This window comes from Equus quagga, chromosome 8, assembly GCF_021613505.1.
Source record: "Equus quagga isolate Etosha38 chromosome 8, UCLA_HA_Equagga_1.0, whole genome shotgun sequence".
Taxonomy (NCBI): domain Eukaryota; kingdom Metazoa; phylum Chordata; class Mammalia; order Perissodactyla; family Equidae; genus Equus; species Equus quagga.
Window position 1 is genome coordinate 113,018,872 of NC_060274.1, and position 23,825 is coordinate 113,042,696.

General features: G+C 40.9%; 1 protein-coding gene and 1 long non-coding RNA gene across 3 annotated transcripts in view; one reads left to right on the forward strand and one right to left on the reverse strand.

Moving 5' to 3' along the window:
- LOC124243432 (uncharacterized) overlaps positions 1-14,135 on the reverse strand; it is a 31,695-nt gene extending 17,560 nt beyond the window's left edge. For both annotated transcript variants that reach the window (XR_006889667.1, XR_006889666.1), the window contains exon 1: positions 14,006-14,135. This is a non-coding gene — a long non-coding RNA (uncharacterized LOC124243432). The remainder of the gene's footprint in view (positions 1-14,005) is intronic.
- Positions 14,136-14,374: 239 nt separating this feature from the next.
- Positions 14,375-23,825, forward strand: part of BPGM (bisphosphoglycerate mutase) — a 30,132-nt gene continuing 20,681 nt past the window's right edge. Inside the window, exon 1 of the mRNA XM_046670579.1 lies at positions 14,375-14,486. The gene's annotated coding sequence lies outside the window, so the exon portion shown is untranslated. The remainder of the gene's footprint in view (positions 14,487-23,825) is intronic.

Below are 23,825 nucleotides of genomic sequence, written 5' to 3' on the forward strand. Positions count from 1 at the left end.
GAGATCTTTTGTACAACTCTCATGGTAAACAAAAAATCAGAACAAAGATACAGATGATAAATAAAGAGAAAACTGAGAAAACCATCATAGAAAATCACCAAACTGAAATAGCAGTCAGAAATACATGGTAAGAGAAACAGAGGAAATACAGAAAAACTGGAAAACAAGAGATAAAATGGCAGTATTAAGCCCTCATATATCAATAATCACTCTAAATGTAAATGGATTGAATTCTCCAATCAAAAGACACAGAGTGGCTGGATGGATTAAAAAACAAGACCCAACAATATGACATCTCCAGGAAACACATCTCAGCTCTAAAGACAAACACAGGCTCAGAGTGAAGGGATGGAAGACAATACCCTAAGCAAATGGCAAACAAAAGAAAGCAGGTGTTGCCATTCTTATATCAGACGAAGCAAACGTCAAGATAAAAAAGGCAATGAGAGACGAAGGGGGCAGTATATAATGATAAAAGGGACATTCCACCAAGAAGACATAACACTTATGAATATATATGCACCTAACACAGGAGCATCAAAGTACATAAAGCAACTAGTAACAGATCTAAAGGGAGAAATTAACATCAATGCAATAACAGTAGGGGACCTCAACACTCCACCAACATCAATGGATAGATCAGCTAGACAGAAAGTCAACAAGGAAATAATGGAATTAAATGAAAAACTAGACCAGATGGACTTAGTAGATATATGTAGAACATTCCATTGAAAAGCAGCAGAATACATATTCTTCTCAAGTGCATATGGAACATTCTCAAAGATAGGCCATATTTTCGGAAAGAAGCTAAGGTCTCAATAAATTTAAGAAGATTGGAATCATATCAAGCATCTGTTCTGACCATAATGCTATGAAACTAGAAATCAACTACAAGAAAAAAGCTGGGAAAGTCACAAATATGTGGAGACTAACCAACATGTTATTGAACAACCATTGGGTCAATCAAGAAAACAAAGGAGAAATCAAAAAAATATCTGGACATAAGGGCCAGCCCTGTGGCCTGGTGGTTAAGATTGGTGTGCTACACCTTGGCAGCCTGGGTTCAATTCATGGGCATGAACCTATGAGTGGGCCACTCATTGGTGGCCAGGCTGTGGTGGCAACCCACAGAGAAAACAGAAGAAGACTGGCACAGATGTTAGTTCAGGGCAAATCTTCCTCAAGCAAAAAGAGGAAGATTGGCAACAGATGTTAGCTCAGGACAAATCTCACTAAGCAAAAAAGAAAAAAAACTCTGGAGACAAATGAAAATGAAAATACATCACACCAATTCTAATGAAATGCAGCAAAAGCAGTTCTATGAGGGACATTCATAGTAATACAGGCCCACCTCAACAATCAAGAAAATTCTCAAATAATCTTAAATTATACTTAACAGAACTAGAAAAAGAAGAACAAAGCAAGCCGAAAGTCAGCAGAAGGAGGGAAACAATAAAAATTAGAGCAGAAAGAAATGAAATAGGGGCTGGCCCAGTGGCCAAGTGGTTAAGTTCGCGCGCTCCACTGCAGGCGGCCCAGTGTTTTGTTGGTTCAAATCCTGGGCGCAGACATGGCACTGCTCATCAGACCACACTGAGGCAGCATCCCACATGCCACAACTAGAAGGACCCACAACGAAGAATATACAACTATGTACCGGGGGGCTTTGGGGAGAAAAAGGAAAAAAAATAAAATCTTTAAAAAAAAAAAGAAAGAAATGAAATAGAAAACAAAAAACCAGTAGAAAGGATCAATGAAACAAAGAGTTCGTTCCTTGAGAAGATAAACAAAATTGGCAAACCCTTAGCCAGACTGAAAAGAAAAAAACAGAGAAGGCTAAATAAATAAAATTAGAAATGAAATAGGAGAAATTACAACGGATACCACAAAAATACAAAAAATTATAAGAGAATATTATGAAAATCAACAAGCCAACAAATTGGATAACCCAGAAGAAATGGGTAAATTCTTAGATTCATACAACCACCCAAAACTGAGTCAAGAAGAAATAGAGAATCTGAATAGGCCAATCACAAGTAAAGAGATGGAAACAGTAATCAAAAACCTCTCAAAAAATAAAAGTCCAGGACCAGATAGCTTCTCTGGAGAATTCTACCAAAGATTCAAAGAAGATTTAATACCTATCCTTCTCAAACTATTCCAAAAAACTAAAGAAGACAGAATTCTTCTTTCCTCATTCTATGAGGTCAACATTACCCTGAGACCAAAAGCAGACAAGGACAGCACAAAGAAGGAAAATTACAAGCCAATATCGCTGATGAACGTAGATGCAAAAATCCTCAACAAAATATTGGCAAACTGAATTTAGCAATACATTAAAAGGATCATACACCACGATCAAGTGGGATTTATACCACAGATGCAGGGATGGTTCAACATCTGCAAATCAATCAATGTGATACACCACATTAACAAAATGAGGAATAAAAATCACATGATCATCTCAATAGACACAGAGAAAGCATTTGAGAAGATCCAACATCCATTTATGACAGAAACTCTCAATAAAATGGGTATAAAAGGAAAGTACCTCAACAGAATAAAGCCACATATGACAAAACCACAGCCAACATACTGATAAAAAACTAAAAGCCATTCCTCTGAGAACAGGAACATGATAAGCATACCCACTGTCTCCACTCCTATTCAACAGAGTACTGGAGATTTTGGCCAGAGCAATTGGACAAGAAAAAGAAAGAAAAAGTATTCAAATCGGAAAGGAAGAAGTGAAATTCTCATTGTTTGTGCATGATATGATTTTATACATAGAGAATCCTAAGGAATCCATCAGAAAACTATTAGAAATAACAAGTACAGCAAAGTTGCAGGATACAAAATCAACTTACAAGAATAAGTTGCATTTCTATACACTAATAACAAACTAGCAGAAAGAGAAATCAAGAATACAATCCCATTTACAATTGCAACAAAAAGAATAAAATATCTAGGAATAAATTTAACCAAAGAGGTGAAAGACCTATACAATTAAAACTATAAGACATTATTAAAAGAAAGTGAAGATGACATAAAGAAATGGAAAGATATTCCATGCTCATGGATTGGAAGAATAAACACAGCTTAAAAAGTCCATATTACCTAAAGCAATCTACAGATTCAATGCAATCCAATCAGAATCCCAATGACATTCTTCACAGAAATAGAACAAAGAATCCTAAACTTTATATGGAACAAGAAAAGACCTCGAATAGCCAAAGCAATCCTGAGAAAAGAAGAACAAAGCTGGAGGCATCACAATCCCTGACTTCAAAATATACTACAAAGCTATAGTAATCAAAACGGCATGGTATTGGCATGAAAACAGACAGAAAAATCAATGGAACAGAACTGAAAGCCTAGAAATAAAACCACATATCTAAGGACAGCTAATCTTTGACAAAGGAACCAAGAACATACAGTGGAGAAAGGAAAGTCTCTTTAATAAATGGTGTTGGGAAAACTGGACAGCTACATGCAAAGAATTAAAGTAGACCTTTATCTTACACCATACACAAAAATTAACTCAAAATGGATTAAAGACTTGAATGTAAGACCTCAAATATAAAACACCTAGAAGAAAATATAGGTAATATACCCTTTGACATTGGTCTTAGCAGCAACTTTTGAATACCATGTCTACTCAGGCAAGGGAAACAAAAGAAAAAATAAAGAAATGGGACTACCTCACACTCAAAAGCTTCCGCAAGGCAAAGGGAACTACAAACACACAAAAAAAGACAACCCATCAATTTGGAAAAAATATTTTCAAGTCATTTATCTGACAAGGGGTTAATCTCCAAAATATATAAAGAACTCATGCAACTCACCACCAACAAAAAAAAAACTCGATCAAAAAATGGGGAGAGGATATGAACAGACATTTTTCTTTTTTTTGTTTTTGAGGAAGATTAGTCTTGAGCTAACATCTGCTGCCAATCTTCCTCTACTTTATATGTGGGACGCCTGCCACAGCATGGCTTGCCACGTGGTGCCATGTCCTTACCTGGGATCCGAACCGGCAAACCCTGGGCCGCCAAAGCGGAACGTGTGCACTTAACCGCTGCACCACTGGGCCAGCCCTGAACAGATATTTTTCCAAAGAGGATATACAGATGGCCAACAGACACATGAAAAGATGTTCAACATCACTAATCATTAGGGAAATGCAAGTCAAAATTACAATGAGATATCACCTTATACCTGTCAGAATGGCTATAATTACCAAGACAAAAAATAATAAATGTCGGAGAGGGTGTGAAGAAAAGGGAACCCTCATACACTGCTGGTGGATATGCAAACTGGTACAGCCACTATGGAGAACAGTACAGAGAGTTCTCAAAAAATTAAAAATAGAAATACCATACGATCCAGCGATCCCACTACTGGGTATTTATCCAGAGAACTTGAAATCAACAATTCAAAGAGACTTATGCACCCCTATGCTCATTGCAGCCTTATTTACAATAGCCAAGACATGGAAGTAACCCAAATGCCTATCAACTGATGACTAGATAAAGAAGATGTGGTATATATATACAATGGAATACTAATCAGCCATAAAAAAAGACAAAATCATCCCATTTGCAATGTGGATGGACCTTGAGGCTATGATGTTAAGTGAAATAAGCCAGACAGAGAAAGACAAACACTGCATGATTTCACCCATATGTGGAAGATACCCAAACACATGGATAGAGAACAGATTAGTGGTTAGCAGAGGGGAAGGGGGTTGAGGGGAGGGCAAAAGGTGTAAAGGGACACATATGTATGCTGACTATTGGTGGTGAGCACGATGCAATCTATACAGAAACTGATAAATAATAATGAAATTATACAATGTTATAAGCCATTATGATCTCAATAAAATAAGTGAAAAAAAAGGACATTAGGACATTAGTGAAAATTTATTGGCAAAATATGAATCAGGTCTTCAGTTTAGCCAGCAGTAGTATGCCAAGGCCAATTCCCTGGTTCCGACTACTACAGTACTGTTATGCAAGATGGTAACATTAGAGGAAACTGGGTGAAGGATACATGGAAACTGTACTATTCTGACAGCCTTTCTATCAGTCTAAATTACGTTCAAAATAAAAAGATTTATAAACAGTTTTTTGTCAATTCAAAAATGGTATTTAAGTATGGAGAGGAACAGATAAGTGTCATGAAGGTAAAGGTCAGAATATCTGCTGTATTCCTGTTAAAGTGGCCGGATAATGTGCCTGAAGTATGAGGCAACAATAAGCTTCTTAATACTGTCCCCAGGCAGACACAGACTATCCACCCAGACAGGCAGCCCTAGACCCTAAGGTCTCACTCGCAAGGGCACGTGCTTTACTGCTCAGATCACTCACACTTTCTCTGAAACCAGCCAAATCCAAAGGAGGGGCTTTGCGAGATATGCTCACAACTTTCTCCTGAATTCGCTGATTGGATAAATAGCTCCTTCCGCCGGAGACAAGTGAACAGGCAGAAAGAGGCCAGCTGTGTTACACCAACACATTTCCTCCACACAGAAGGAAATATCAAGCATTGGGAATAAGGGTTTCCTGCAGCCCTCCCTTACATAACTTTCTGGACCAGAGTTTTTATTTGTGCTTTTGTTTTATAGGGGAAGAATTTATTTTAGACTATGGATTCTATTCCTCTATTGATTATAGAACTATTCAGATCTTCTATTTCTTCTTGAGTTGATTTTAGTAGATTATGTATTTTTATTAATGTTTCATTTCATCTATATTTTCAAAGGCACCAGCATAGGAAACAACCGCCGCGGTGCCCCCTCTGGAAGCAAAGGGGGCATCTTTTTCTCTCCTGCTACTTATTACAATGGCTATGCAAGTCCTCACTTGGGTGACAAGCTGTGGTTTAATCTCATAGACCAGAAGAAAGCATCTAGTGAGAGAAAGAGGATTGAAGTGGCAGTTCCCAACATCTGGGACTCTCCTTAGACTCCTGAGCCAGAGTCTGATGAACATACACCAGAAGAGAATGAAGAGCACCACTTCAGCTTCTACTTCTACTACTGAGAGAAAAAGGAAGGAGGAGGAGGAGATGCAGCAGCAGCGGTCGTGTAATCATTCAAGAGAAAGGTCAAGGAAAAAATTACCAAAATAAAACACAAATGACAATGACTCTTAATTCTGAAATGCTAGTGACAGAGACGTAAAGGGAAAGGCAAGAAAGCCAAGAAAAAGGAAAAAAAGAAGAAATGTGGATTAAAGGAATATAAGAAAAAAGTCTAAGAAGCATAGAAAAGGGGACAGCGACTCAAGCTTTCAAGATTCCCAACAAGAGTCTCTGGAGGGTCTCTGGAAGGATCAATCAGAGCCTGGAAAACTGTCGGGTTTATCTTAGAAGCATGGCCATGGTCTGTCACCTGGTGAAGTTGCAGCTGTGGCTAAATGTGAAAACACTGGGGAACTTGTCCCACAAACATGCATAAAGAAAACACATCATTTAAATGGTCAGGTTCCACAGTAAGTTCAATGGACAAATGGAGGCCCTGTGATTGGGAAAAGAGAACCAGATACAGAGGGCGGAAGCAAAGATGGCTGTGTATCCTTCAATGAGAAGACAGCCTAAAGAGAAAGAACAAAATTCTGACTACAGGGCAGGATGACCAATAAGGATTGTCTGATCGTCTGGTAGACATCTTGATTTACCAACAAAAAAATGAGACACACACACACATCTGAAAAAGCCTTACAGTGCTACAGTGTCTTTTATTTGATTCTCTCAGTCTTTCCAGAAAGTTACTAATTGACATAACTTTAGCAGGTTCCTTGGGTCATTTTAGATGGACTGACCATAGTAACTCTCTGTTTCAAATTGAAATCATGAATGAAAGCCTACTGCATTAGGGGAGGTGACAACGAGAAAGAATCCATAAGACAAGAAACTTAACTCTCATGCCATGGGATGGTGCCATTAGCTCTATGTAATGTCCCCACTTCCACTCCCCCATGAACTTGTGGAAAATCATCACCCCTTTATTGAATGCTCAGCTGAACAAAGTAAATCTAGAATTTAAAAATTGATTTATATAATCCAATATGTAGTCTACCTTAAAAATTATAATATTTTGATTCTAGTCCCTATCCCACCACAATTCATCTCAAAAAACAAACAAAAAAGTAAATGAATCCAAAGACTTGTCTTCATGAAAAGTTCTGAAGTAAATATGGCAGAAGGATGTGGTAAAGCTGGGTGGCAGGTGCACAGTGTTTATACATTGTTCTCTACTCTTCTCCGTATGCTTGAAATACTATATAATTTTAAAATAGTAAAAAAAATAAATGAAAGAATGATTAAGGGTTAGTTAAGTGAAGAGGGACAAGAAACCAGTTGCATCAGAAAGAACAGTATGTGCAAAGGCACAGAGAAATACCATTGGAAGTAGAGGCAAGATACTTCATGAAGGTGCCTGGCAAGGACAGGAAGGAGAGAACTGGGAGAGTAACTAGTGGGAGCATCAGAACCAAGTTGTAGTGAAAGGAAGTTAGAAGAAGCTACAACTGCTCCCATATCATTTAAAAGACATCGCAAACAGGTGTCTGGTGGACAGCAGAGACAATTCAACACCCCTTAAACATCCCAGGGAGAAGAAGAGAAGTATTACATGCTGAGTACGATAAGGTAGCAGGCACTTTACATACACTATCCTATCTAATCTTCCCAACAACCTCAAGCTAGATATCATTATTCTCATTTTACAGATGAAGACCCTGAAGAAGAGAGAGGTTAACTAACTTGACCAAGATCACACAGCTAGTAAACTGCAGAGTCAGGAATCTCTCCACGTGTGTCTGTTTCTAAAGCCAAACTCTTCTTTTAAGTTTTTTTGAGGTATAATTTACATACCATAAAATTTACCCATTTTTAGCAGACAATTTAATGAGTTTTAGTGAATTTAATACAATTGTGTAACCATCATCACAATCCAATTTTGGATTCTGATTCTACTCATTTTGTAACATTGCTCAGACTTCACCTCTTCCATTATGTATGTAAACTTCTCATACCCCTGCCAACTTCCTCTGGGTTCAGCTTTCCCAGCTGAGTGCTCCTGGATGCAGCCCCTGTGTCTCCCGCTCCTGTGGCCTCTCATGGAACCAGAGCTACCAGCTGGGAGTAGATCAAATACACTCCACAGAAGGATGATAGCAGAGACTAATTAGGACCCTCAACTGGCCTAAAAAGACCAACGTTCAGTTGTTGGTACTGACTGATGGGATAAGACTGATAACAAATTACTTATTCTCATTATTCTTTACTTGAAAGCTTACTGATAAATGGAGCCATTCAATCTATTTTCTAAATTTACCTACTAAGGATTCTGTGAGGATTCAGCATGTAAGAGCTTTGTCTCACTCATGTTGGAGCCACAGATTATAGGTAAAAGAGCTTCTCTCTGGACACAAAATAGCATGAAGTTGCCATAGAAATGACAGCTCTCAAAGCACCAGAGAGCATTTTGTTAAAAAGTTCTGGGACCTCAGGTAGCCTCCAAAATGCTTATTACACAAGGAAAAGATATTTTACATAACAAGGCTTAGTTTAGAAGCTGAAGATGATTTCATCCGTAAATAGATTGTCTTTTGTCTGCTATTGTAATTTTTCATACCATTTTAGATTTAATTTTTTTCCCCCTCTCTGTGTTTTTTAAACCCCTCTGGCTTCATGTTATCTCAACTCACTAGCACCTGTGGCCTGGCGCTTGTTTTGACTAAGTAACCATGTCTGTCTCTACATAGCATGGCCCCTGTAAACTTATCTGCCAGGACCAGTCCTTCCCTGCGTGGGAGGGCCTCCCAGTGGTTTGCTGTATCTGTTTTTCTCCAGAAGAAAACTCTACACATAAGAAATTATACTGGGTCCTTAATCTATCACTGAGACTTTTTAAAGTTAAAATTTATTGAGCTCTCTCCATGTGTTATCTTAAATACTATAGCTTTATGAGGTAGGTACCATGACTATACCCATTACACAACAGAAGAAATGAGGCAAAGATCTTAAACAAGTTGCCCTAGATCCCATGGTTAGTAGAGAAAAGAGCCAGGACTGGAACCCAGGCAGACTGGCCCCAAAGCCCACACTCCTACCCCCTGTACTATCGTACTTCTTTTGAACCTCCAAACCATATTTTCCCCCGTTGGATAATTATTATTAGTGCCCAGTAATACACTTGCAGTAGAGATGCAGCCTGGGAGTCAGAAAACTCGGATTCTCGTTCTGTGCTTTAACTACTTGGGAAGGAACAGCATTTTAGGTAGGGAAAATGCATGTGCGAAGGCCTAACGGCCACCGGGAGGAAGAAAGAAGTCCCAGATAAGGAGCAATGGGAAGCCACTGCAGTGTTTCAAGTTCGGGGGAGGAGGGGGTTAGCTGTGACATGATCACAAAGATATTACACCAGTATCACCATGGCTGCCTACAAGAGAGCAAAAGTGGATTCAGGAAGATTTGCTAGGAGGCTGCGGAGAAAATCCAGGCAAGAGGTGATGACGGTTTGGGCCAGGGGGTTGGTAGTGTGGGCGGGGGAGGGGAGGATGGGAAAAAGGTATTTTAAAACATGTACTCTTGATTGAAATGGATTCTGATTAGATTGTGTAAAGAGGCTTTAACAAAATAGTCCAGAGTTACACTTCCAAACAAGCGTTACTGCCTTCAAAGTGTCATATTGGGAGGTTATACCCCCATTTCAATGAGGCTTCACGGTTCTAAACAATTCTGGAAAGCCTCGTTTAGGACTTCCTTCAGAACCACTTTATAAGCCAAACCAGAAAAACAGGCTTATATATATATATATATACACTCATACTTTATAAATCCTGAAAGCTAAGGGAACTATGTGTAATGTTGTTAAATTGCTGCAGGGTTTATGAGAACTTCCAGTTATGAGTTTGGCCTTCCGATATATACAGAGGTCACTGCTGTAAGAAAATAAGCAAATATGGGGGGAAAAGCTAAGTCATCTAATTCTCCATCAAAGAATGAGGATGTGTTCTTTTGGCAAAGAGCTGGCCAACTCAGGAAACTCACAACAGGAGAAATGCTTGGACAATCAGGAGGGGATTTCTTTCTTTAGGGAGCAGGTAACAAATCTATCTTAGAAGACTGACAAAAAATTTCTCACAGAAAAACAAGAAGATTGAAGTGATATCCATCAGTTTTTAGGAGCAGTGAGAAGCATGGTGGGAAGAGTTGAAATTTCAGAACCAAGGCTAGGAGTCAAACCCGGGTTCTCCAACTCGCTGTGCATGCTTGCACAAATTCTCTGAGCTTTACCGTCCTCATGTGGAAAAGGGAGACACCCATGCCAGGAGTTTTGTGAAGTTTAATGAATACAGCCCTGATTTCCAACCCCTCCCCCAATTTCCCTCACCTCACCACCTTTTCTTCAAGTTAAAGAGCAGGAGACTCTGTGGGGGCAGAGGTTAAAGGGCAACCCTCCAGGAGAGTTCAGGCTTCACTGGTTTCACCTTTCTTAGCTCTGCAATACCGGGGCACAGAAGAAACAATTCCTGGCTACTTTATCAGCCTCCCTGCGAAGAAGGGCTGAGGCCAGCAGGCAGTGCCTTTGGTTCAAGGGACATTCCCAAAGGATCTGGCCATTTAAGGAAAAAGCAGCCCATTTAAACCCCTGAATGTTTGCAAGAAACTGAAACAACCTCAACGCCCAAGAGTAGGAGACTGGTTGAACTGTGAGAGAGAGTACCCGAAGGCACGTTCACATGATGGAATTATATATCGAAAAAGAATATTAAATGACATGGGGAGATGGTCATAATAAATTAAGTAAATGTTGCTGTAAAATAGTATATACCTATGAATCCTTGTCTTTTTCAAACAATTGACTTGTGGGAAAATACAGGAGGAAATAAAAATTGTCAACAATAAATTCTGACTGGTAGGATTAGGGGTGTTTTAAATTTTTTCTTTTCTAAACTGTATACAATAAAGGAATATTTTTTAAATATAAAATTATAAGTAATTATGATATAGTATTGAAAAAACAACTCCACTGGGCAGAAATTGTGACTACTTTATTCATCACCACAGAAAAACAAGCATTTGAGGAAACGTGTTTTTTTTCCTGAGCAGTAGGGCAGAGGATTTGTAAGAGGGGAAGATGCCTCTTGATTTTCTCTAAGTTTCCTCCTTTTTTCCCTTATCCTCCACTCTAGAGTTGTTTGTTTGTTTTCCCAGAATTGAGTGGAAAAAAATCAACCTGTCTCTTTTCCAGCCCAGGGATGCTAACATCAAGACCGAGTGGGGAAATTTCACAGAGTTCATACTTTCCAGTACCAGCGGCTCCTGGCCCTGCCAGGGGATCTGCACTCTCTTTGGCATTCACTTTCTGACAGTTGCCTCTCGAGGTAGCAGCAAGATAACCTGGAAATTCCTGTCTTATATCCTCTGCAGGAGTTCAGGTCTTGGCTTGAGAGCAGAAAAGGGAGGAAAGCCCAAGGCCCAGACTTTCTTGAGTTCTTAAAATAAGAGCATTTACAAGGTAGTTAAGAAACTTTACATTTATCATGGCTGTAATTGTTAAGACTAACTACCATTTATTGAACCCCTTCCATGTGCCAGGTACACACTGCCTTCTCTCATCTGATTTTCACATTGGCCAATTAGATATTATCCCTATTTCACAGATAAAGACACAGGCTGACGTCAAGCAATGTGCCTAAGTTCCCAGTGCTACAAAGTGGCAAGATGTAAGGTGCTTCAGAGATTGCAAAGGTATTCCAAAATTGCCTCTGTTATTCTTCACACTGCTCTGTGAGAGGAGGATTCTACGTTTTAACTTGTGAAATTAAGGGACAGATGGCTTTAAAGTCCCTCCTGAGGGTCTACATGGCTGATTTGAAAGAGCATTTCCAGTTTTTGGTTTCAGAGGAGGGGTCCTGTACTTAGTAGGTCAATGGTGGGAGCCAAAGAAGGGCCTATTACACTAGATCATGGGTGACAGATTTTAATTTGACCCTGAAGAAGGTAGGGTGTGGTGGGATGCTAGATACTAGCAGCAAACAACCACATCATGATGTGTCCTAACACTGTCCAGACAAGGAGACAGTCCCGTACATGGGATACAGGACCAACTAATTCCAGAGTTTGCTGGAAGGGGAGGAAGGGAGCAAATGGCTCTGCCAGGGAAGAAAAAGGCAGAATAGCCTAGGTCAGCTGATAATGTTTTGATGCCTGGTGGGCCAGCTTAACCATACCTGCAAAGACTAGGGGCTCTGTGTAAACATCTGTGAAATTATTTTCGCCAGGTATGTATGCTATCATGAAGTAGTATTGTATTCAGGTCCTGAATAAGTCAATCTATGACCAATCCTTAAAGTACCATATGTGTTAATATTGACTTTTTGATATGTACACGGAACAGAAAGACAAAAAGACAACACGGCCATAACAATTTACTGCATTTTCACTTATTTGGATGAAAATGGGACTACACCAAAAGCTATTTGAAGTAAAGTAGTGAACTGAGACACTAAGTTATTTTCATTGTATCTATACTGCTTGCTGTAACAGAATTAAATTCCTCACACTTGGTATTAACATAAGTTAATTTTAAAACTAGTAATCTTGATTAAAATAATTATTGCTTTTTGTGGGGGGGGCAGCAAAAGAGAAAGCATTTTCCCAGAATTATGAATTAGCAACCTTGGTTCCAGCTCTGCCCCCAACTAGCTAAGCAATTCTGAATAAATCTCTTACACTTCAGATTCCTCACCTGTACAATGAGATTCTAGGCGGCAGGTGATGGCAGGTGACGTTTGATATTCTAACTGTTCTATGGGACAAGCTAGCATTCCACAGGAATCCACAACAACAGTAAAACTAAATCCAATGAGCAGGTGCCCTTAAGCCCAGAGTAAGTATCCCTAAATGGCAAATGCTGTAAGACTCTGACACTCCTGAATGGCTCCCTGTCCTGCAGAGTATGAAGCAGGGAGACTTGATGTTACACTGTAGTAGAAAAGCTTTCCCTTCACTTTGTTTTCATTTATACGGAGAAAAGGAAGAGCAAGCTGGTCCGAGTATAGGATTTGGAAACTGCAATACTGGGAGTCAAGACGGGAAGCCACCTCTTCCAGTTGCTCTGACTTGAACCCTGATTAATCTTCTGCAAGTTAAATTTTAACTATCACTAGATGGGACCTATCACCTGCTTGGACCTGTCAGGCCTCGGATCTGTGCTCTCCCAGAAGTAAAGGTCTGGTCTTTGAGATCCCAGGAGGAAGTGTTATGCTCTAAGAAGGATAAATGAGATACACAACTAACTACAAACACAGGTCTTAATGAATTCAAGACATAGTGTGTCATACCTGAAAATGTGGAAAGATTATTTTTTCAAATTTATGTTTAATTCTTCTGAAGACCTGCTTGGCAGTCACAAATCTACTGGACCTCTTGTGAGGATGAAATAGGAAAAACTCAAACGAGGATACTAAACACTAAGTAGGACAGCTTCTGGAAATTAAGAAGGGGAATTTCCCATGTGGTCAGGCAAATATACCATTCCTTATCTTTCTGGCCCATCCAGAAGTTCTGACACTTATGCTTCAGTCTTCTGTGGTAGTTCAAGCCTGCTTAACCGCTTATAGGGCCTCGTGCCAGGCTTTGGGTATTTTCATCGGTTACTCTTGTTCAGTAAGCGCGGCCTCCAAATTTATAATCCTCCTCCTCATTCCACTCCATCCTCCCTTCATCTATAAGCCTTTAATGCATTCCATTTATCACTGTTCTTCCCCAACCAAAACAGTGTCAGGGAATTGCCGAAGGGGAATCTCTATAAAAGTACTAAGAGAAAGGGGAGGATGAGTTACTGCCCACAAATCGGGCACTTTAAAGGCTTTTGCTTTAATCACGATTTAAGACGTACAACCACGAGGAAAGCAGGAGCTTTCCTCTGCAAGGACTGCCCACCTTCCTCCCCGGGTTGAAGTTTCCCATGAGTAAAAGAAGGCATCACCTCATCACTTCCAAGATGCCGTCGACACTTCTCTACCTTGGCAGGTACTTCTTTTACGACGTGAAACGCTTTCTAGCATATCCACCACTGAACAGCTCCCTAGACCTGGGGTTTTTCTACTGCTGGGACAACGCGGCCGGCTTTGTTTTCCTTCTTCCACAGGCCAAAGCCCTCCCACCAGCGTCGAAGCCAGCTCCTCACTGGTCCAGGAGTGTGCTCGTCTCCTCAACGAGCCAATCAGAGACTCACTTTCTACCCCAGGGATTTGGGAAACGGAAAAGACCTCGACCTGTTCCTGGGAGGAGGGTGGGGCCATGATTGAGTGACAGCTCGACCCTCCAATAAGCAGGGCGTTAGGACCTGCCCCTTCTGGTTCCCGGGCTAGAAAAGAGCGGCTATGCCAACGGCAGGGATGGGTCCTCAGAGGTGCTGGCCGCTCGGTGGCTCTGAGGAGCGGCAGCTACTGGTGGCCTGTTTGCAGGTGAGTGTTTTATTTTTGAATATCACTGTTGCGAAGGTTTCCATTTTAAAATGATGTGGTGTTTTATTTTGGAGTGTGGGAAGGCCAGTTCTTTGACTGTCCCTGTTCAGTCTTCGGTGAGAATCTGGCGCTCGCTCGTCCGCCCCTCGAGCTCTGACCCTCACTTATCGCCCAGGTCCCTCTCCGCTGCCCTTTCTCAGGGAGTCACAGATCTGTCAGCTGAAAGGAGGACTCCACCGTGATAGTGGTGTCCTGATGGCGAGAATAAATAGGAGTTGAAGGCAGTGATGAACTCATCTCTCCTGGACGTCTGGGCATGGTGTGGCAGAGCCCACAGGAGGGGTCCTGGAGGGACGCTCAGTGTGTTTTCACGGCCATGCCACTATATTCAGGGCGATGGCAGACCTGGCCCTAAAGTCTAAGTGGATAGAAAAAACCTCAATGCCATGGAAGGAGAAAGAGGTGAATATCTGCAGTGGTTTCATGTAGCACTCAAATGTAGAGCTAAATCACAGTGTCTTAGAACCACTAAAAATAAAAAAGTAAGTGTATTTCTCCTCGTTTCAAAGGGATAGGGCTGTGTTACTAGAGAAGAGCAGTGGAAGTGCATAATGGAAGTAAAGTTCAGAGTTAAGTTCGGAAGGATAATTGGTTGTTAGCTAACTTATATAACTCCCATTCCTCTACTGCCTCCCTTCCAAATTATGGGAGATTTATACCTTGTGAGTGGTACTAGAATGTTAACCGACTTTTGGGGAAAAAATCAAATGCTATCTTTCACCAGTAGCTACCAAGGTTTTCTGTAATGAAAGCAGAACACATGTCAGTTTGTCTTTTGTTTTAAAACTTTCTCCCCTGAGGCCAGAGACTAGGTTTTATCCATCTTTGTATTCCTGTAGCACCTCGTACATCACACATGCTCCTCAAATGGTAGTGGATTTTACAGAAGCATAATTCAAACAAATGGTGTAGTGGAAGGAACTCTGAGTTGGAATTCAAGACACCTAGGTTTTAGTCTTGAAGCTTTTGCTATTTGTATGATCGTAAACAAATCATTTCAACTCTCTGACTCTTTATTTTTGCATCTTTAAGGAGCAGATGTTGCATTAGATTATTGCCAAGGCCCCTACCTGTGTTAAAAGTCTGTTTTAAAATAAAGATGATTAGACATTTTCCACCAAAAGTACATAAACTAAATCTCTTTGCAGTGAATTCTGTACCAATCTGTTAGCAGAAAAAAGTTCCAGCTGCAGGGGTAGTACCTGTTGTTTTGTGTCTATTTTTAAACCAAACCAAACCAAACCAAACGGATCATTGTAGAAAATGTGGTCATTGTACAGAAGTATAACATGGCAGAAAATGTCATCCTTTATTCCATCACTCAGAGGGAACCACTGTTAGTGTTTGGGTAGGTCTTTCATTCTCTCTTCCTCTTTTACCTTCTATGGTTGGTTGAGATGAAGTGGCACATTTCGTTTTAGGTAATGACTGAGGCATCTAAATTCACCCGTACCATCATCTTTGTATGTCTGGTGCCTGGAGGACAGAGAACATGCAAATGTTTGAATTCATAGGTCTCTTGAACATCCTTGAAATGAAATCTTGTGTGTGGGGATGTTTGTATGAGGAAACAGGACTAAAAGTTTTACTCAACAAAACTCACTGAAACTTGGCCACACATATGGAAAAAACATGCTTTATAAAATGTAAATTAAATGTCAGCTACTTCACTTAAAGCATTTGGATTGTAGAGTATTGCTGAGCATTTGGTGTGCTTTCAATATCTTACCATCCTCCCTGCCCCCCCAATACACAAACAACATTTGATTGCGTTCCTCCTACCACTACCTAATTTAACCTTTTTTCTTTACCCCTACTCTCATTTTACTTTATTCCCAGCTTTTGCTTCTCCTCATGCCTTCAGCAAGGTAGGGCCACTTTCAGGGGCCTGAGGTCTGTGCCAGTCTTCATATGTTAGTCCAAGTCTGCTCCATTCAACCCAGAATACTTCCCACTCTTTGGTAGGGTGCTTCACCATAATCTCATTTTTAGTCTTCTTACTAGCCCCTTGAGAATAGTGATTTCGTTATGTTCATCTTTATGGATAAGGAACCTGAGGTCCAGAGAATTTAAATAACTCGGACAAGATCACACTGTTAATGAGTAGCAGAGCGGGGACTAATGTCCAGGTTTCTTGACTTCAGAGTTTTGGGATTTGGTGAAAAGAGTTTGTGTTGACAAGAGCTACAACCCTAGAGGGGTAAGTAACCAGAGATAGGAAGGAGGTGTTGTGAATGGGTGTTGTCTGCATCCGTGTTGCCATGCAGGCTAGAACAGGCAACATGCCCCAGGCAAGCACATATCTCATTACACATGTATATCTCTTCCCTGTGAATAGGGGTCTACCTGCCATGGTTTGCCACCCTCGTAACAAGTGATGAGTAGAGGCTGTTAGTAGATGTCAAGTTGGACAATGACAGGGTAATAGTGCCTGGAAAACACCTGTGAGTAATAGCATTTGCTCCTGGTAAAGAGGTGTCTTGTACTGTAAATACAAATGGAAAAGTTACTGTAAAGCTTTAGGAACAGTAATAGGTGATGGAACACTAGGTACCTTTAGGTACAGTCATGTTTGAACTTTTAATATTGAGCTTGATTTGGTGGAAGGCACATTTGGTTAAGACTAAGGAACTAAGATTCTAAGAATTTCGTTTCCCTTAAGAACTGTTCCCTTTTAGTTTATGGTTAATCTCTCTTTTTCCTATCCTCAAATATCGCCAGCCTATTTTCTATAGAGTTAGATTCCTAATGCAATAGGGGTAAGAATTGTTCAAAGCTTTGCAGTGAGGATTTGGACCAAGGAAAACATCTGAGCAGTCTAGGGGAGCATTTGAATATTTAAGAGTAAGCTTTGGATCAAAGCGTCTCTGGCTCTGTATCCCTTATTTTATATTACTTCAACATTATGTCACTGAGCGCTTTTCTTACTCAGTTTTTGGGAACAGAAAACTACGTTTTTAGGCTGGTCTTTATCGTATAGTTTTCCCCACCTGTTCATGAGTTGTCATACTAGAGTATTAGACATTATTACTTTTAAACACCTGAGGAAGGGAGGAAGCAATGTCCCAGGAGGATTAGTTTGGAAGACGGGATGAGCCTCAGTTATGGTGGGAGGGAGAAAGTCATGTGAAGTTATATGATTTAATGAGGGGCAGGGGTAGGAGGCAGCAGCAAGTTTGTTATGCTCCATCTTTTGAAACTACCTAGAGATTCTGGAAGTATTGTAAAAGTAACCTCAGTAAATGCAGTGCTTTGCATATGCACCAGTCCCCTATCTGCCTATCCTCTCCATCCTGCCTTGTCAAAAGGATGCTAATCTTGAAACATGACTTCAAATTCATGGTGCCATTTATGAAAACAATATTTTTTGCTCTATAGTCAACTTACATGGAATTTCTATACATACTTATAGTGAAAGGTCTTTGAAAATATGTGTCACATGCAACGTGTGTGTCCTTTGAATCACCTGTTTCTTTATTGCCAAGGCAAGTGCATAGCAGCTATTCCTGAGCAGGTAAACAGTCACCTAAGTGTGAAGCACAGTGACAGTTTATGAAGGTGTCTAATAGAGGTAAAGCATGTCAAACTGAGAGATTATATTTTTGAAGTTGGTTAACAAGATGAATAAGTTTTTTCCTCCAGGTCTATGTTGAACCCGTTATTAAATAATTCAATTAAGTAAAAGTAAACTACTCAGACTGATTTAAATGCACTATTATCTTCTGTGAAAGATAAAAAGTTAAGAAGGGCACCGCTTGGCAAAAGCCATGCTATGGTAGGTGTCCCACATATAAGGAAGAGGAAGATGGGCATGGATGTTAGCTCAGGGCCAGTCTGCCTCAGCAAAAAGAGGAGGATTAGCAGTAGTTAGCTCAGGGCTAATCTTCCTCAAAAAAAAAAAGTTATGAATGGGATTCCATTACTTAAGGTACTTGCAGTTCTGGCCAAGAATAAAATCAGGTGATTTAATAATCTCGAGATTATCCCATGACAGAATGCTTAAAGGTTCAAAATGCTGATGTGGTTAGTAGATCTGACTGTGGTATCCAGCTAGAGCAGAGATTGGCAAACTAAGGCTTTCTAGCCCACTACCTGTTTTTGTACAGCCCACAAGCTGTGAATAGTTTTTACATTTTTAAATGGTTCAAATAAACCAAAGAATAACACTATTTCGTGTACCTGAAAATTTTGTGAAATTCTAATTTCAGCATCCATACATAAAGTTTTATTGGAACACAGCCTCATATATTCAGTTACGTGTTGTCTCTGGCTGCTGTCAGCTAGAATGGCAGAATTGAGTAATTCAGCAGAGAACATATAGCCCACAAAGCCTAAGGAGTTAGCTATTTGGCCTTTTACAGAAAAAGTTGCCAACACCTGAGCTAAGCTGTAGTGTCTCTCACATTCAACTCCATCCCATTTCAACAGCCATTATCCTGGTCCAGGTCTTCGTTATATGTTACCAGAATTATTGCAAAACCTCACAAGTATTCATATCTCTGGTTTTTCCCATCTCTCTCTATATTTAAAAGTGCTGCTTGATCCTGCTAAAATACAAGTTATTAAACCTGTAGTGATGTCTCAGTATTTATAGGACAACCTACATTCTTTGGCACAAGGTCCTTCTAAGCCACTATTCAGTCTTATCTTTCTAGGCTAGTCTCCTCCTACTTCCTTATTTTACCCTATACTTAGAGTGATCATGTAATTTTCCAAATGGGACACTTAAGTGTGAAAGGGGCCTTATAATAATTATGTTGGGGAAATTGGCCTAAAGCAAGACCATTCTAGGTAAACCAGGATGTATGGTGACCCTACCCATACTACAGCCAGTTTGAATGGGTCACCATTCTCCATATGCAATTGTTTCCTTAGGGTGGAATTCCTTTTCCTTTGTCTATAAGCCTAAATATTAAACATCTTTCCAGATTTGGCTTAAATAGTGCCATGTCCGTGAAGCATTACTGAGAAATAATGTCTCTTTTCCACCTCCCTTATGAATGAAGGGTTTACTGTCTGCTTTAGTGATACACACACACACATCCTCTTTCCTCCACCAGTGCCTTGAAGACATAATCCATGTTGGAGTCTGTATTCCTCACAGGCCTAGCATTGTGCCATGTGCAAATGGGTTTGCAGCACATGTTGGAAGAATGAATTAATTGACCAGACCGGGGAGACTGATGAATATTTGGGGTTGTCAGTTTATAAATCATCCATTTTTATGTGATTAAATTAGTGAGAAAAGTTGGGTTTCCAAGGACTGAGGCTAGAGCCTTGGGTGTCAGTGTGGCAGTGTAGCAGAGTGGTTCAAGGCATAAGTATAGGCTTTGAACCCTCATGGGGTCCAGCCTGCCTGAGATTGAACTCCAGCTCTGCCTGTTACAGTCTGCGTTACCTTGGGCCGGTTGACCTCTCCTAAGTTTCTACATCTATAAAATGGGGGTAAGCATAGTACCTCCTCCATAGAATGCTGGCTGAGGATCCAAATGGTCCCAGTACATGGTGAGCATTCCATGAATGCTGGCTGCTGTGACATCATAGTATTCTTGGCAGGAAAAATAAAGACCCAAGACCAGGACATTACACTAGAAGAGCTGGGGGAGATGTGGCACTGAAGTCTTAGAAGAATCATTTTCCCTGGCTTGAAGCAGTCAGCGTCAGAGGGGTCAAAGCAGTGTGAATCCTGAGAGATGTCTCCACTTAGTAAGAAATAACTAATCAGCAGTCTGTTGAGAGACCATTTCAGTGGAGGGGGCAAGGCTCAAGTTAGGGGTGAGGAACTGCAAAGGTAATGGCCAGAAGGAAGGAGAAACAGGAAGATGAGACAGAGTCATATACAAGGTACATTGGTGTAGGAAACTTTTTCTTTGTCATACTATACTTTAAAAAGGAAGAAACTCTAGGGTATAATTCAGTGACATATGTGGCCTTTTTTTTGGTATGAAGTCAATCATTGACTAAAATTAGTGCTAATTCAAGTGCCAGTAACCCTTGCTGAGGGATAAAGGAGGAACCTTAAGGACCAACTCAAGGGCGATGAGCTGTACCAAAAACAGCACCAAAAACCTTGATTTTTAAAAAAGAATAGTTTTTAATTTGAGGGTGGGGACTACGTATTATCAGTATGGTGCCTCTTTATAAGCTGGGGTGACTGTTGCCCAACTTGACTTGGGACCTGAGGTTTTTCTCAGGGGCCATCGGGAGCTGAGCCCTCCTTTGTACTCACCTTGTTCGTATGTGTTTGTGAAATGGCTGCCCGGGTTTGGCCAGACAAGTCGTGACTGGGGATGCTCCTGTGAAGTGAAGCCAAGTGAGCCTACATCCTCAGACCAGGACTCTGAGGTCCTCAGCGGTGAGGTGGGAAGAGCACAGGGGTTGGAGGCAGAAGACCTGGGCTGCAGCTCCCGTTTGCCACTTAGAGGCTGCGTGTGTTTGAACAAGTGAATCGAAGTCTCTCTTTTCTTTGTAGAGATTATGGCCCTTCATGAACATAGCAAACTGTAAAGCGTACAAAAATATAATGGGTGATTATTCTTGGCTCTGGCTTTGCCATTAAATAACCCTGGGAGTCTTGATTTAAAGCCTTCTAACATCTTGGGCCTGCCAGCTGACTGTTTTTACTTTGACAGTTGCCACTGAACCTGTAAAGTCTTAGCTCATTAGCACAGTTTAATCATTTTTGTCTAACTGACTTGGATTCAGTCAACACACCTACTCAGTACCTCGTCCGTGTCGAGTGTCATGCTAGGTTCTAGAGATAAGGCAGTAAGACAGACCAGCTGTGATGCACCTTACAGTCTAACAGGGCACATTGAATAAGTAAGCTGTCACAAGTGACCCATCACAAGTGCACCCAATGTTGCAAAGCAGGGTGCTCCGAGAGTGTCTCCCAGGCAGGCCTGGCCACTTCCCAGTGGGCGAGAAGGAAGGCAGAGAAGTCTGCCTAGAGCAGAGGTTCTCTAAGCATGGTCCTTAAACCAGCAGCATCAGCATCTCCTGGGAGCTTGTTAGAAATGCAAATTCCCAGGCTTCCCCAGACCTGCTCAGTCAGGCTCTAAGTGGAGCCCAGCAATCTGTTTTAACCAGTTCTCTTGGTGATTCTAATACCCATTAGAGTTTGGGAACCACTGGCCCAGAAGAAATACGTTTAAGCTAAGTTCTCAACCTTTGCTGTTCAATAAGGTCACCACTGGTCATATATGGCTGTTGAGCCCTTGAAATATGGCTAGTCCAAATGGAGATGTGCTTTAAGTATAAAATACACACCAGGTTTCAAAGACTTACTATGAAAAAAATAATGTAAAATATTTTATTAAGAATTTTATATAGATCATATGTTGGAATGTAATATATTGAACCTAGAGGGATAAATAAAATATATTATTAAAGTTAATTTCTTCTATTGCTTTTTGCTTTTATTTTTTTGAGGAAGATTAGCCCTGAGCTAACATCTGCTGCCAATCCTCCGTTTTCTTTTTTGCTCAGGAAGATTGGCCCTGAGCTAACATCTGTGTCCATCTTCCTCTACTTTATATGTGGGGCACCTGTGACAGCATGGCTTGATAAGCAGTGTGCAGGTCCATGCCCAGGATCCAAACCAGCAAATCCTGGGCTGCTGAAGCAGAGCATGGGAACTTAACAACTGCACCACTGGGCTGGCCCCTTTTTACTTTTTAATAGGGCTTGTAGAAAATTTAAAATTACGCATGTGGCTTGCATTATATTTTGATTGGGCACAGCTGATCTAAAGGATGACTAGAGGTTCCCTAAAGGAGGGCAGGACTGAAGGGACTGTGGAGGGGAGTGGGGGATGGGCAAGGGGTCTTTGGATATAGTATGTGCAGAGGTCCTGAGGCAAGAGAGACCATGACCGCTCAAGGAGATAAAAGATAAACCAAAGCCTTGCAGATCCTATTAAGGATTTTGGACTTTATCCTAAGATCAATAGGAAGTAACTGAGGGTTTTAAATAGGGTGCTCAGTTTTTAGGAAGTTTGTGACTAATAAATGAGGAGAGTGCTACAGCTGAATATAGCAAGACTCTCAGAATCAAAACTTGTCCACTTCCCGTGGTGGGGGTGGAGGCATTTGGTCAGGAAGTACCATTGAGAGGTAGGAGGACCCTGCCCTGGAATATGAGGCGTGAACACCACCCACTAAAGAGACACCTGGGAGAGGTCGGGTCAGTTCGTTTTCAGCTGGGTTAAAGCTCAGACTGGCGGAAGCATTCCAGGAAGAGTCCGAAGTTGAACAGGAGTTTGATTACAGAGCTGAACTCTGCAGGGCACTGGCAAAGGGTTGGTGAAGAAGGGTCAGGGACATGGAAGCCCAGCACATTTGGGGATTAGCAGGTCTGTCCTTTGAAAGAGTGTGCTGGACAAATAACAGAGCAAAGCTGGGATCCGAGCCTGGAGGCTTGCGACCTGACCGCCTCCTCATTCATCTGTGGCCTGGAGATTCCCCCTGAAGTCACAGGTCACACGCTAGCAGACTCAGCTTAGCCTGCAGACATGTTTTGTTTAGCTCATATTTAAAAAATGAACTCAAATTAGTCGCCAGTATTTATATCAAATATCACATAAAAATGTGCATTTCCAGTGATTTTGGAAATTGGAAGGTTTAGGAACCCCACTTCCTCAGTGTCCCTGGGAAATGGGATGGAACTAAGTAACAGCTACTCCTTTTACTTTTTATATCAACTTTTAGAAGCTGAAATGATCATTTTTATTTAAAAATAAAAGAGACTTATTTACTCTAAAAACAAAATAGAATCCATGGGTTCTGTATGGTCTGACTCTAAGTCTTGCATTCTCTCCAGTCTTTGGTTCCAGCAGTCCTATCTTCTCTTTGTTCTTCAGAAAAGTTCTAGAATGGTTCTCTTAGTTCACTGAGACCAGGTTATACAAAAGCTTCATCCATTTACGCAAGAGTTGTGTCTATCAGAGAGGCATGTCTGTTCCATGCAGTTCAATACTGGTCCCACCACCCCCATAGTCCAGCGTCACTGCTCTTCACACACCTGTCTGGCGATTGGGACATGTGAGTTTGCAGCCCCTGCCTTAAACTTTAAATGAAACTGACTACAGTGTTGTCTGTTTATTGGTAAACACTTGGTATACCAGCTCCCACGATGATTAAAATCTTAAAAATTGCAAACTTTAAACCTCAGCAGCTCCTTTGTCAATATTCAGCAGCTAATAAAATGGGAAAAGTCCGTTGATGGCACTGAGGAGGAGAGAGGGAGTGGCTTTTTGTCCACCTGAGACAGATACACTGG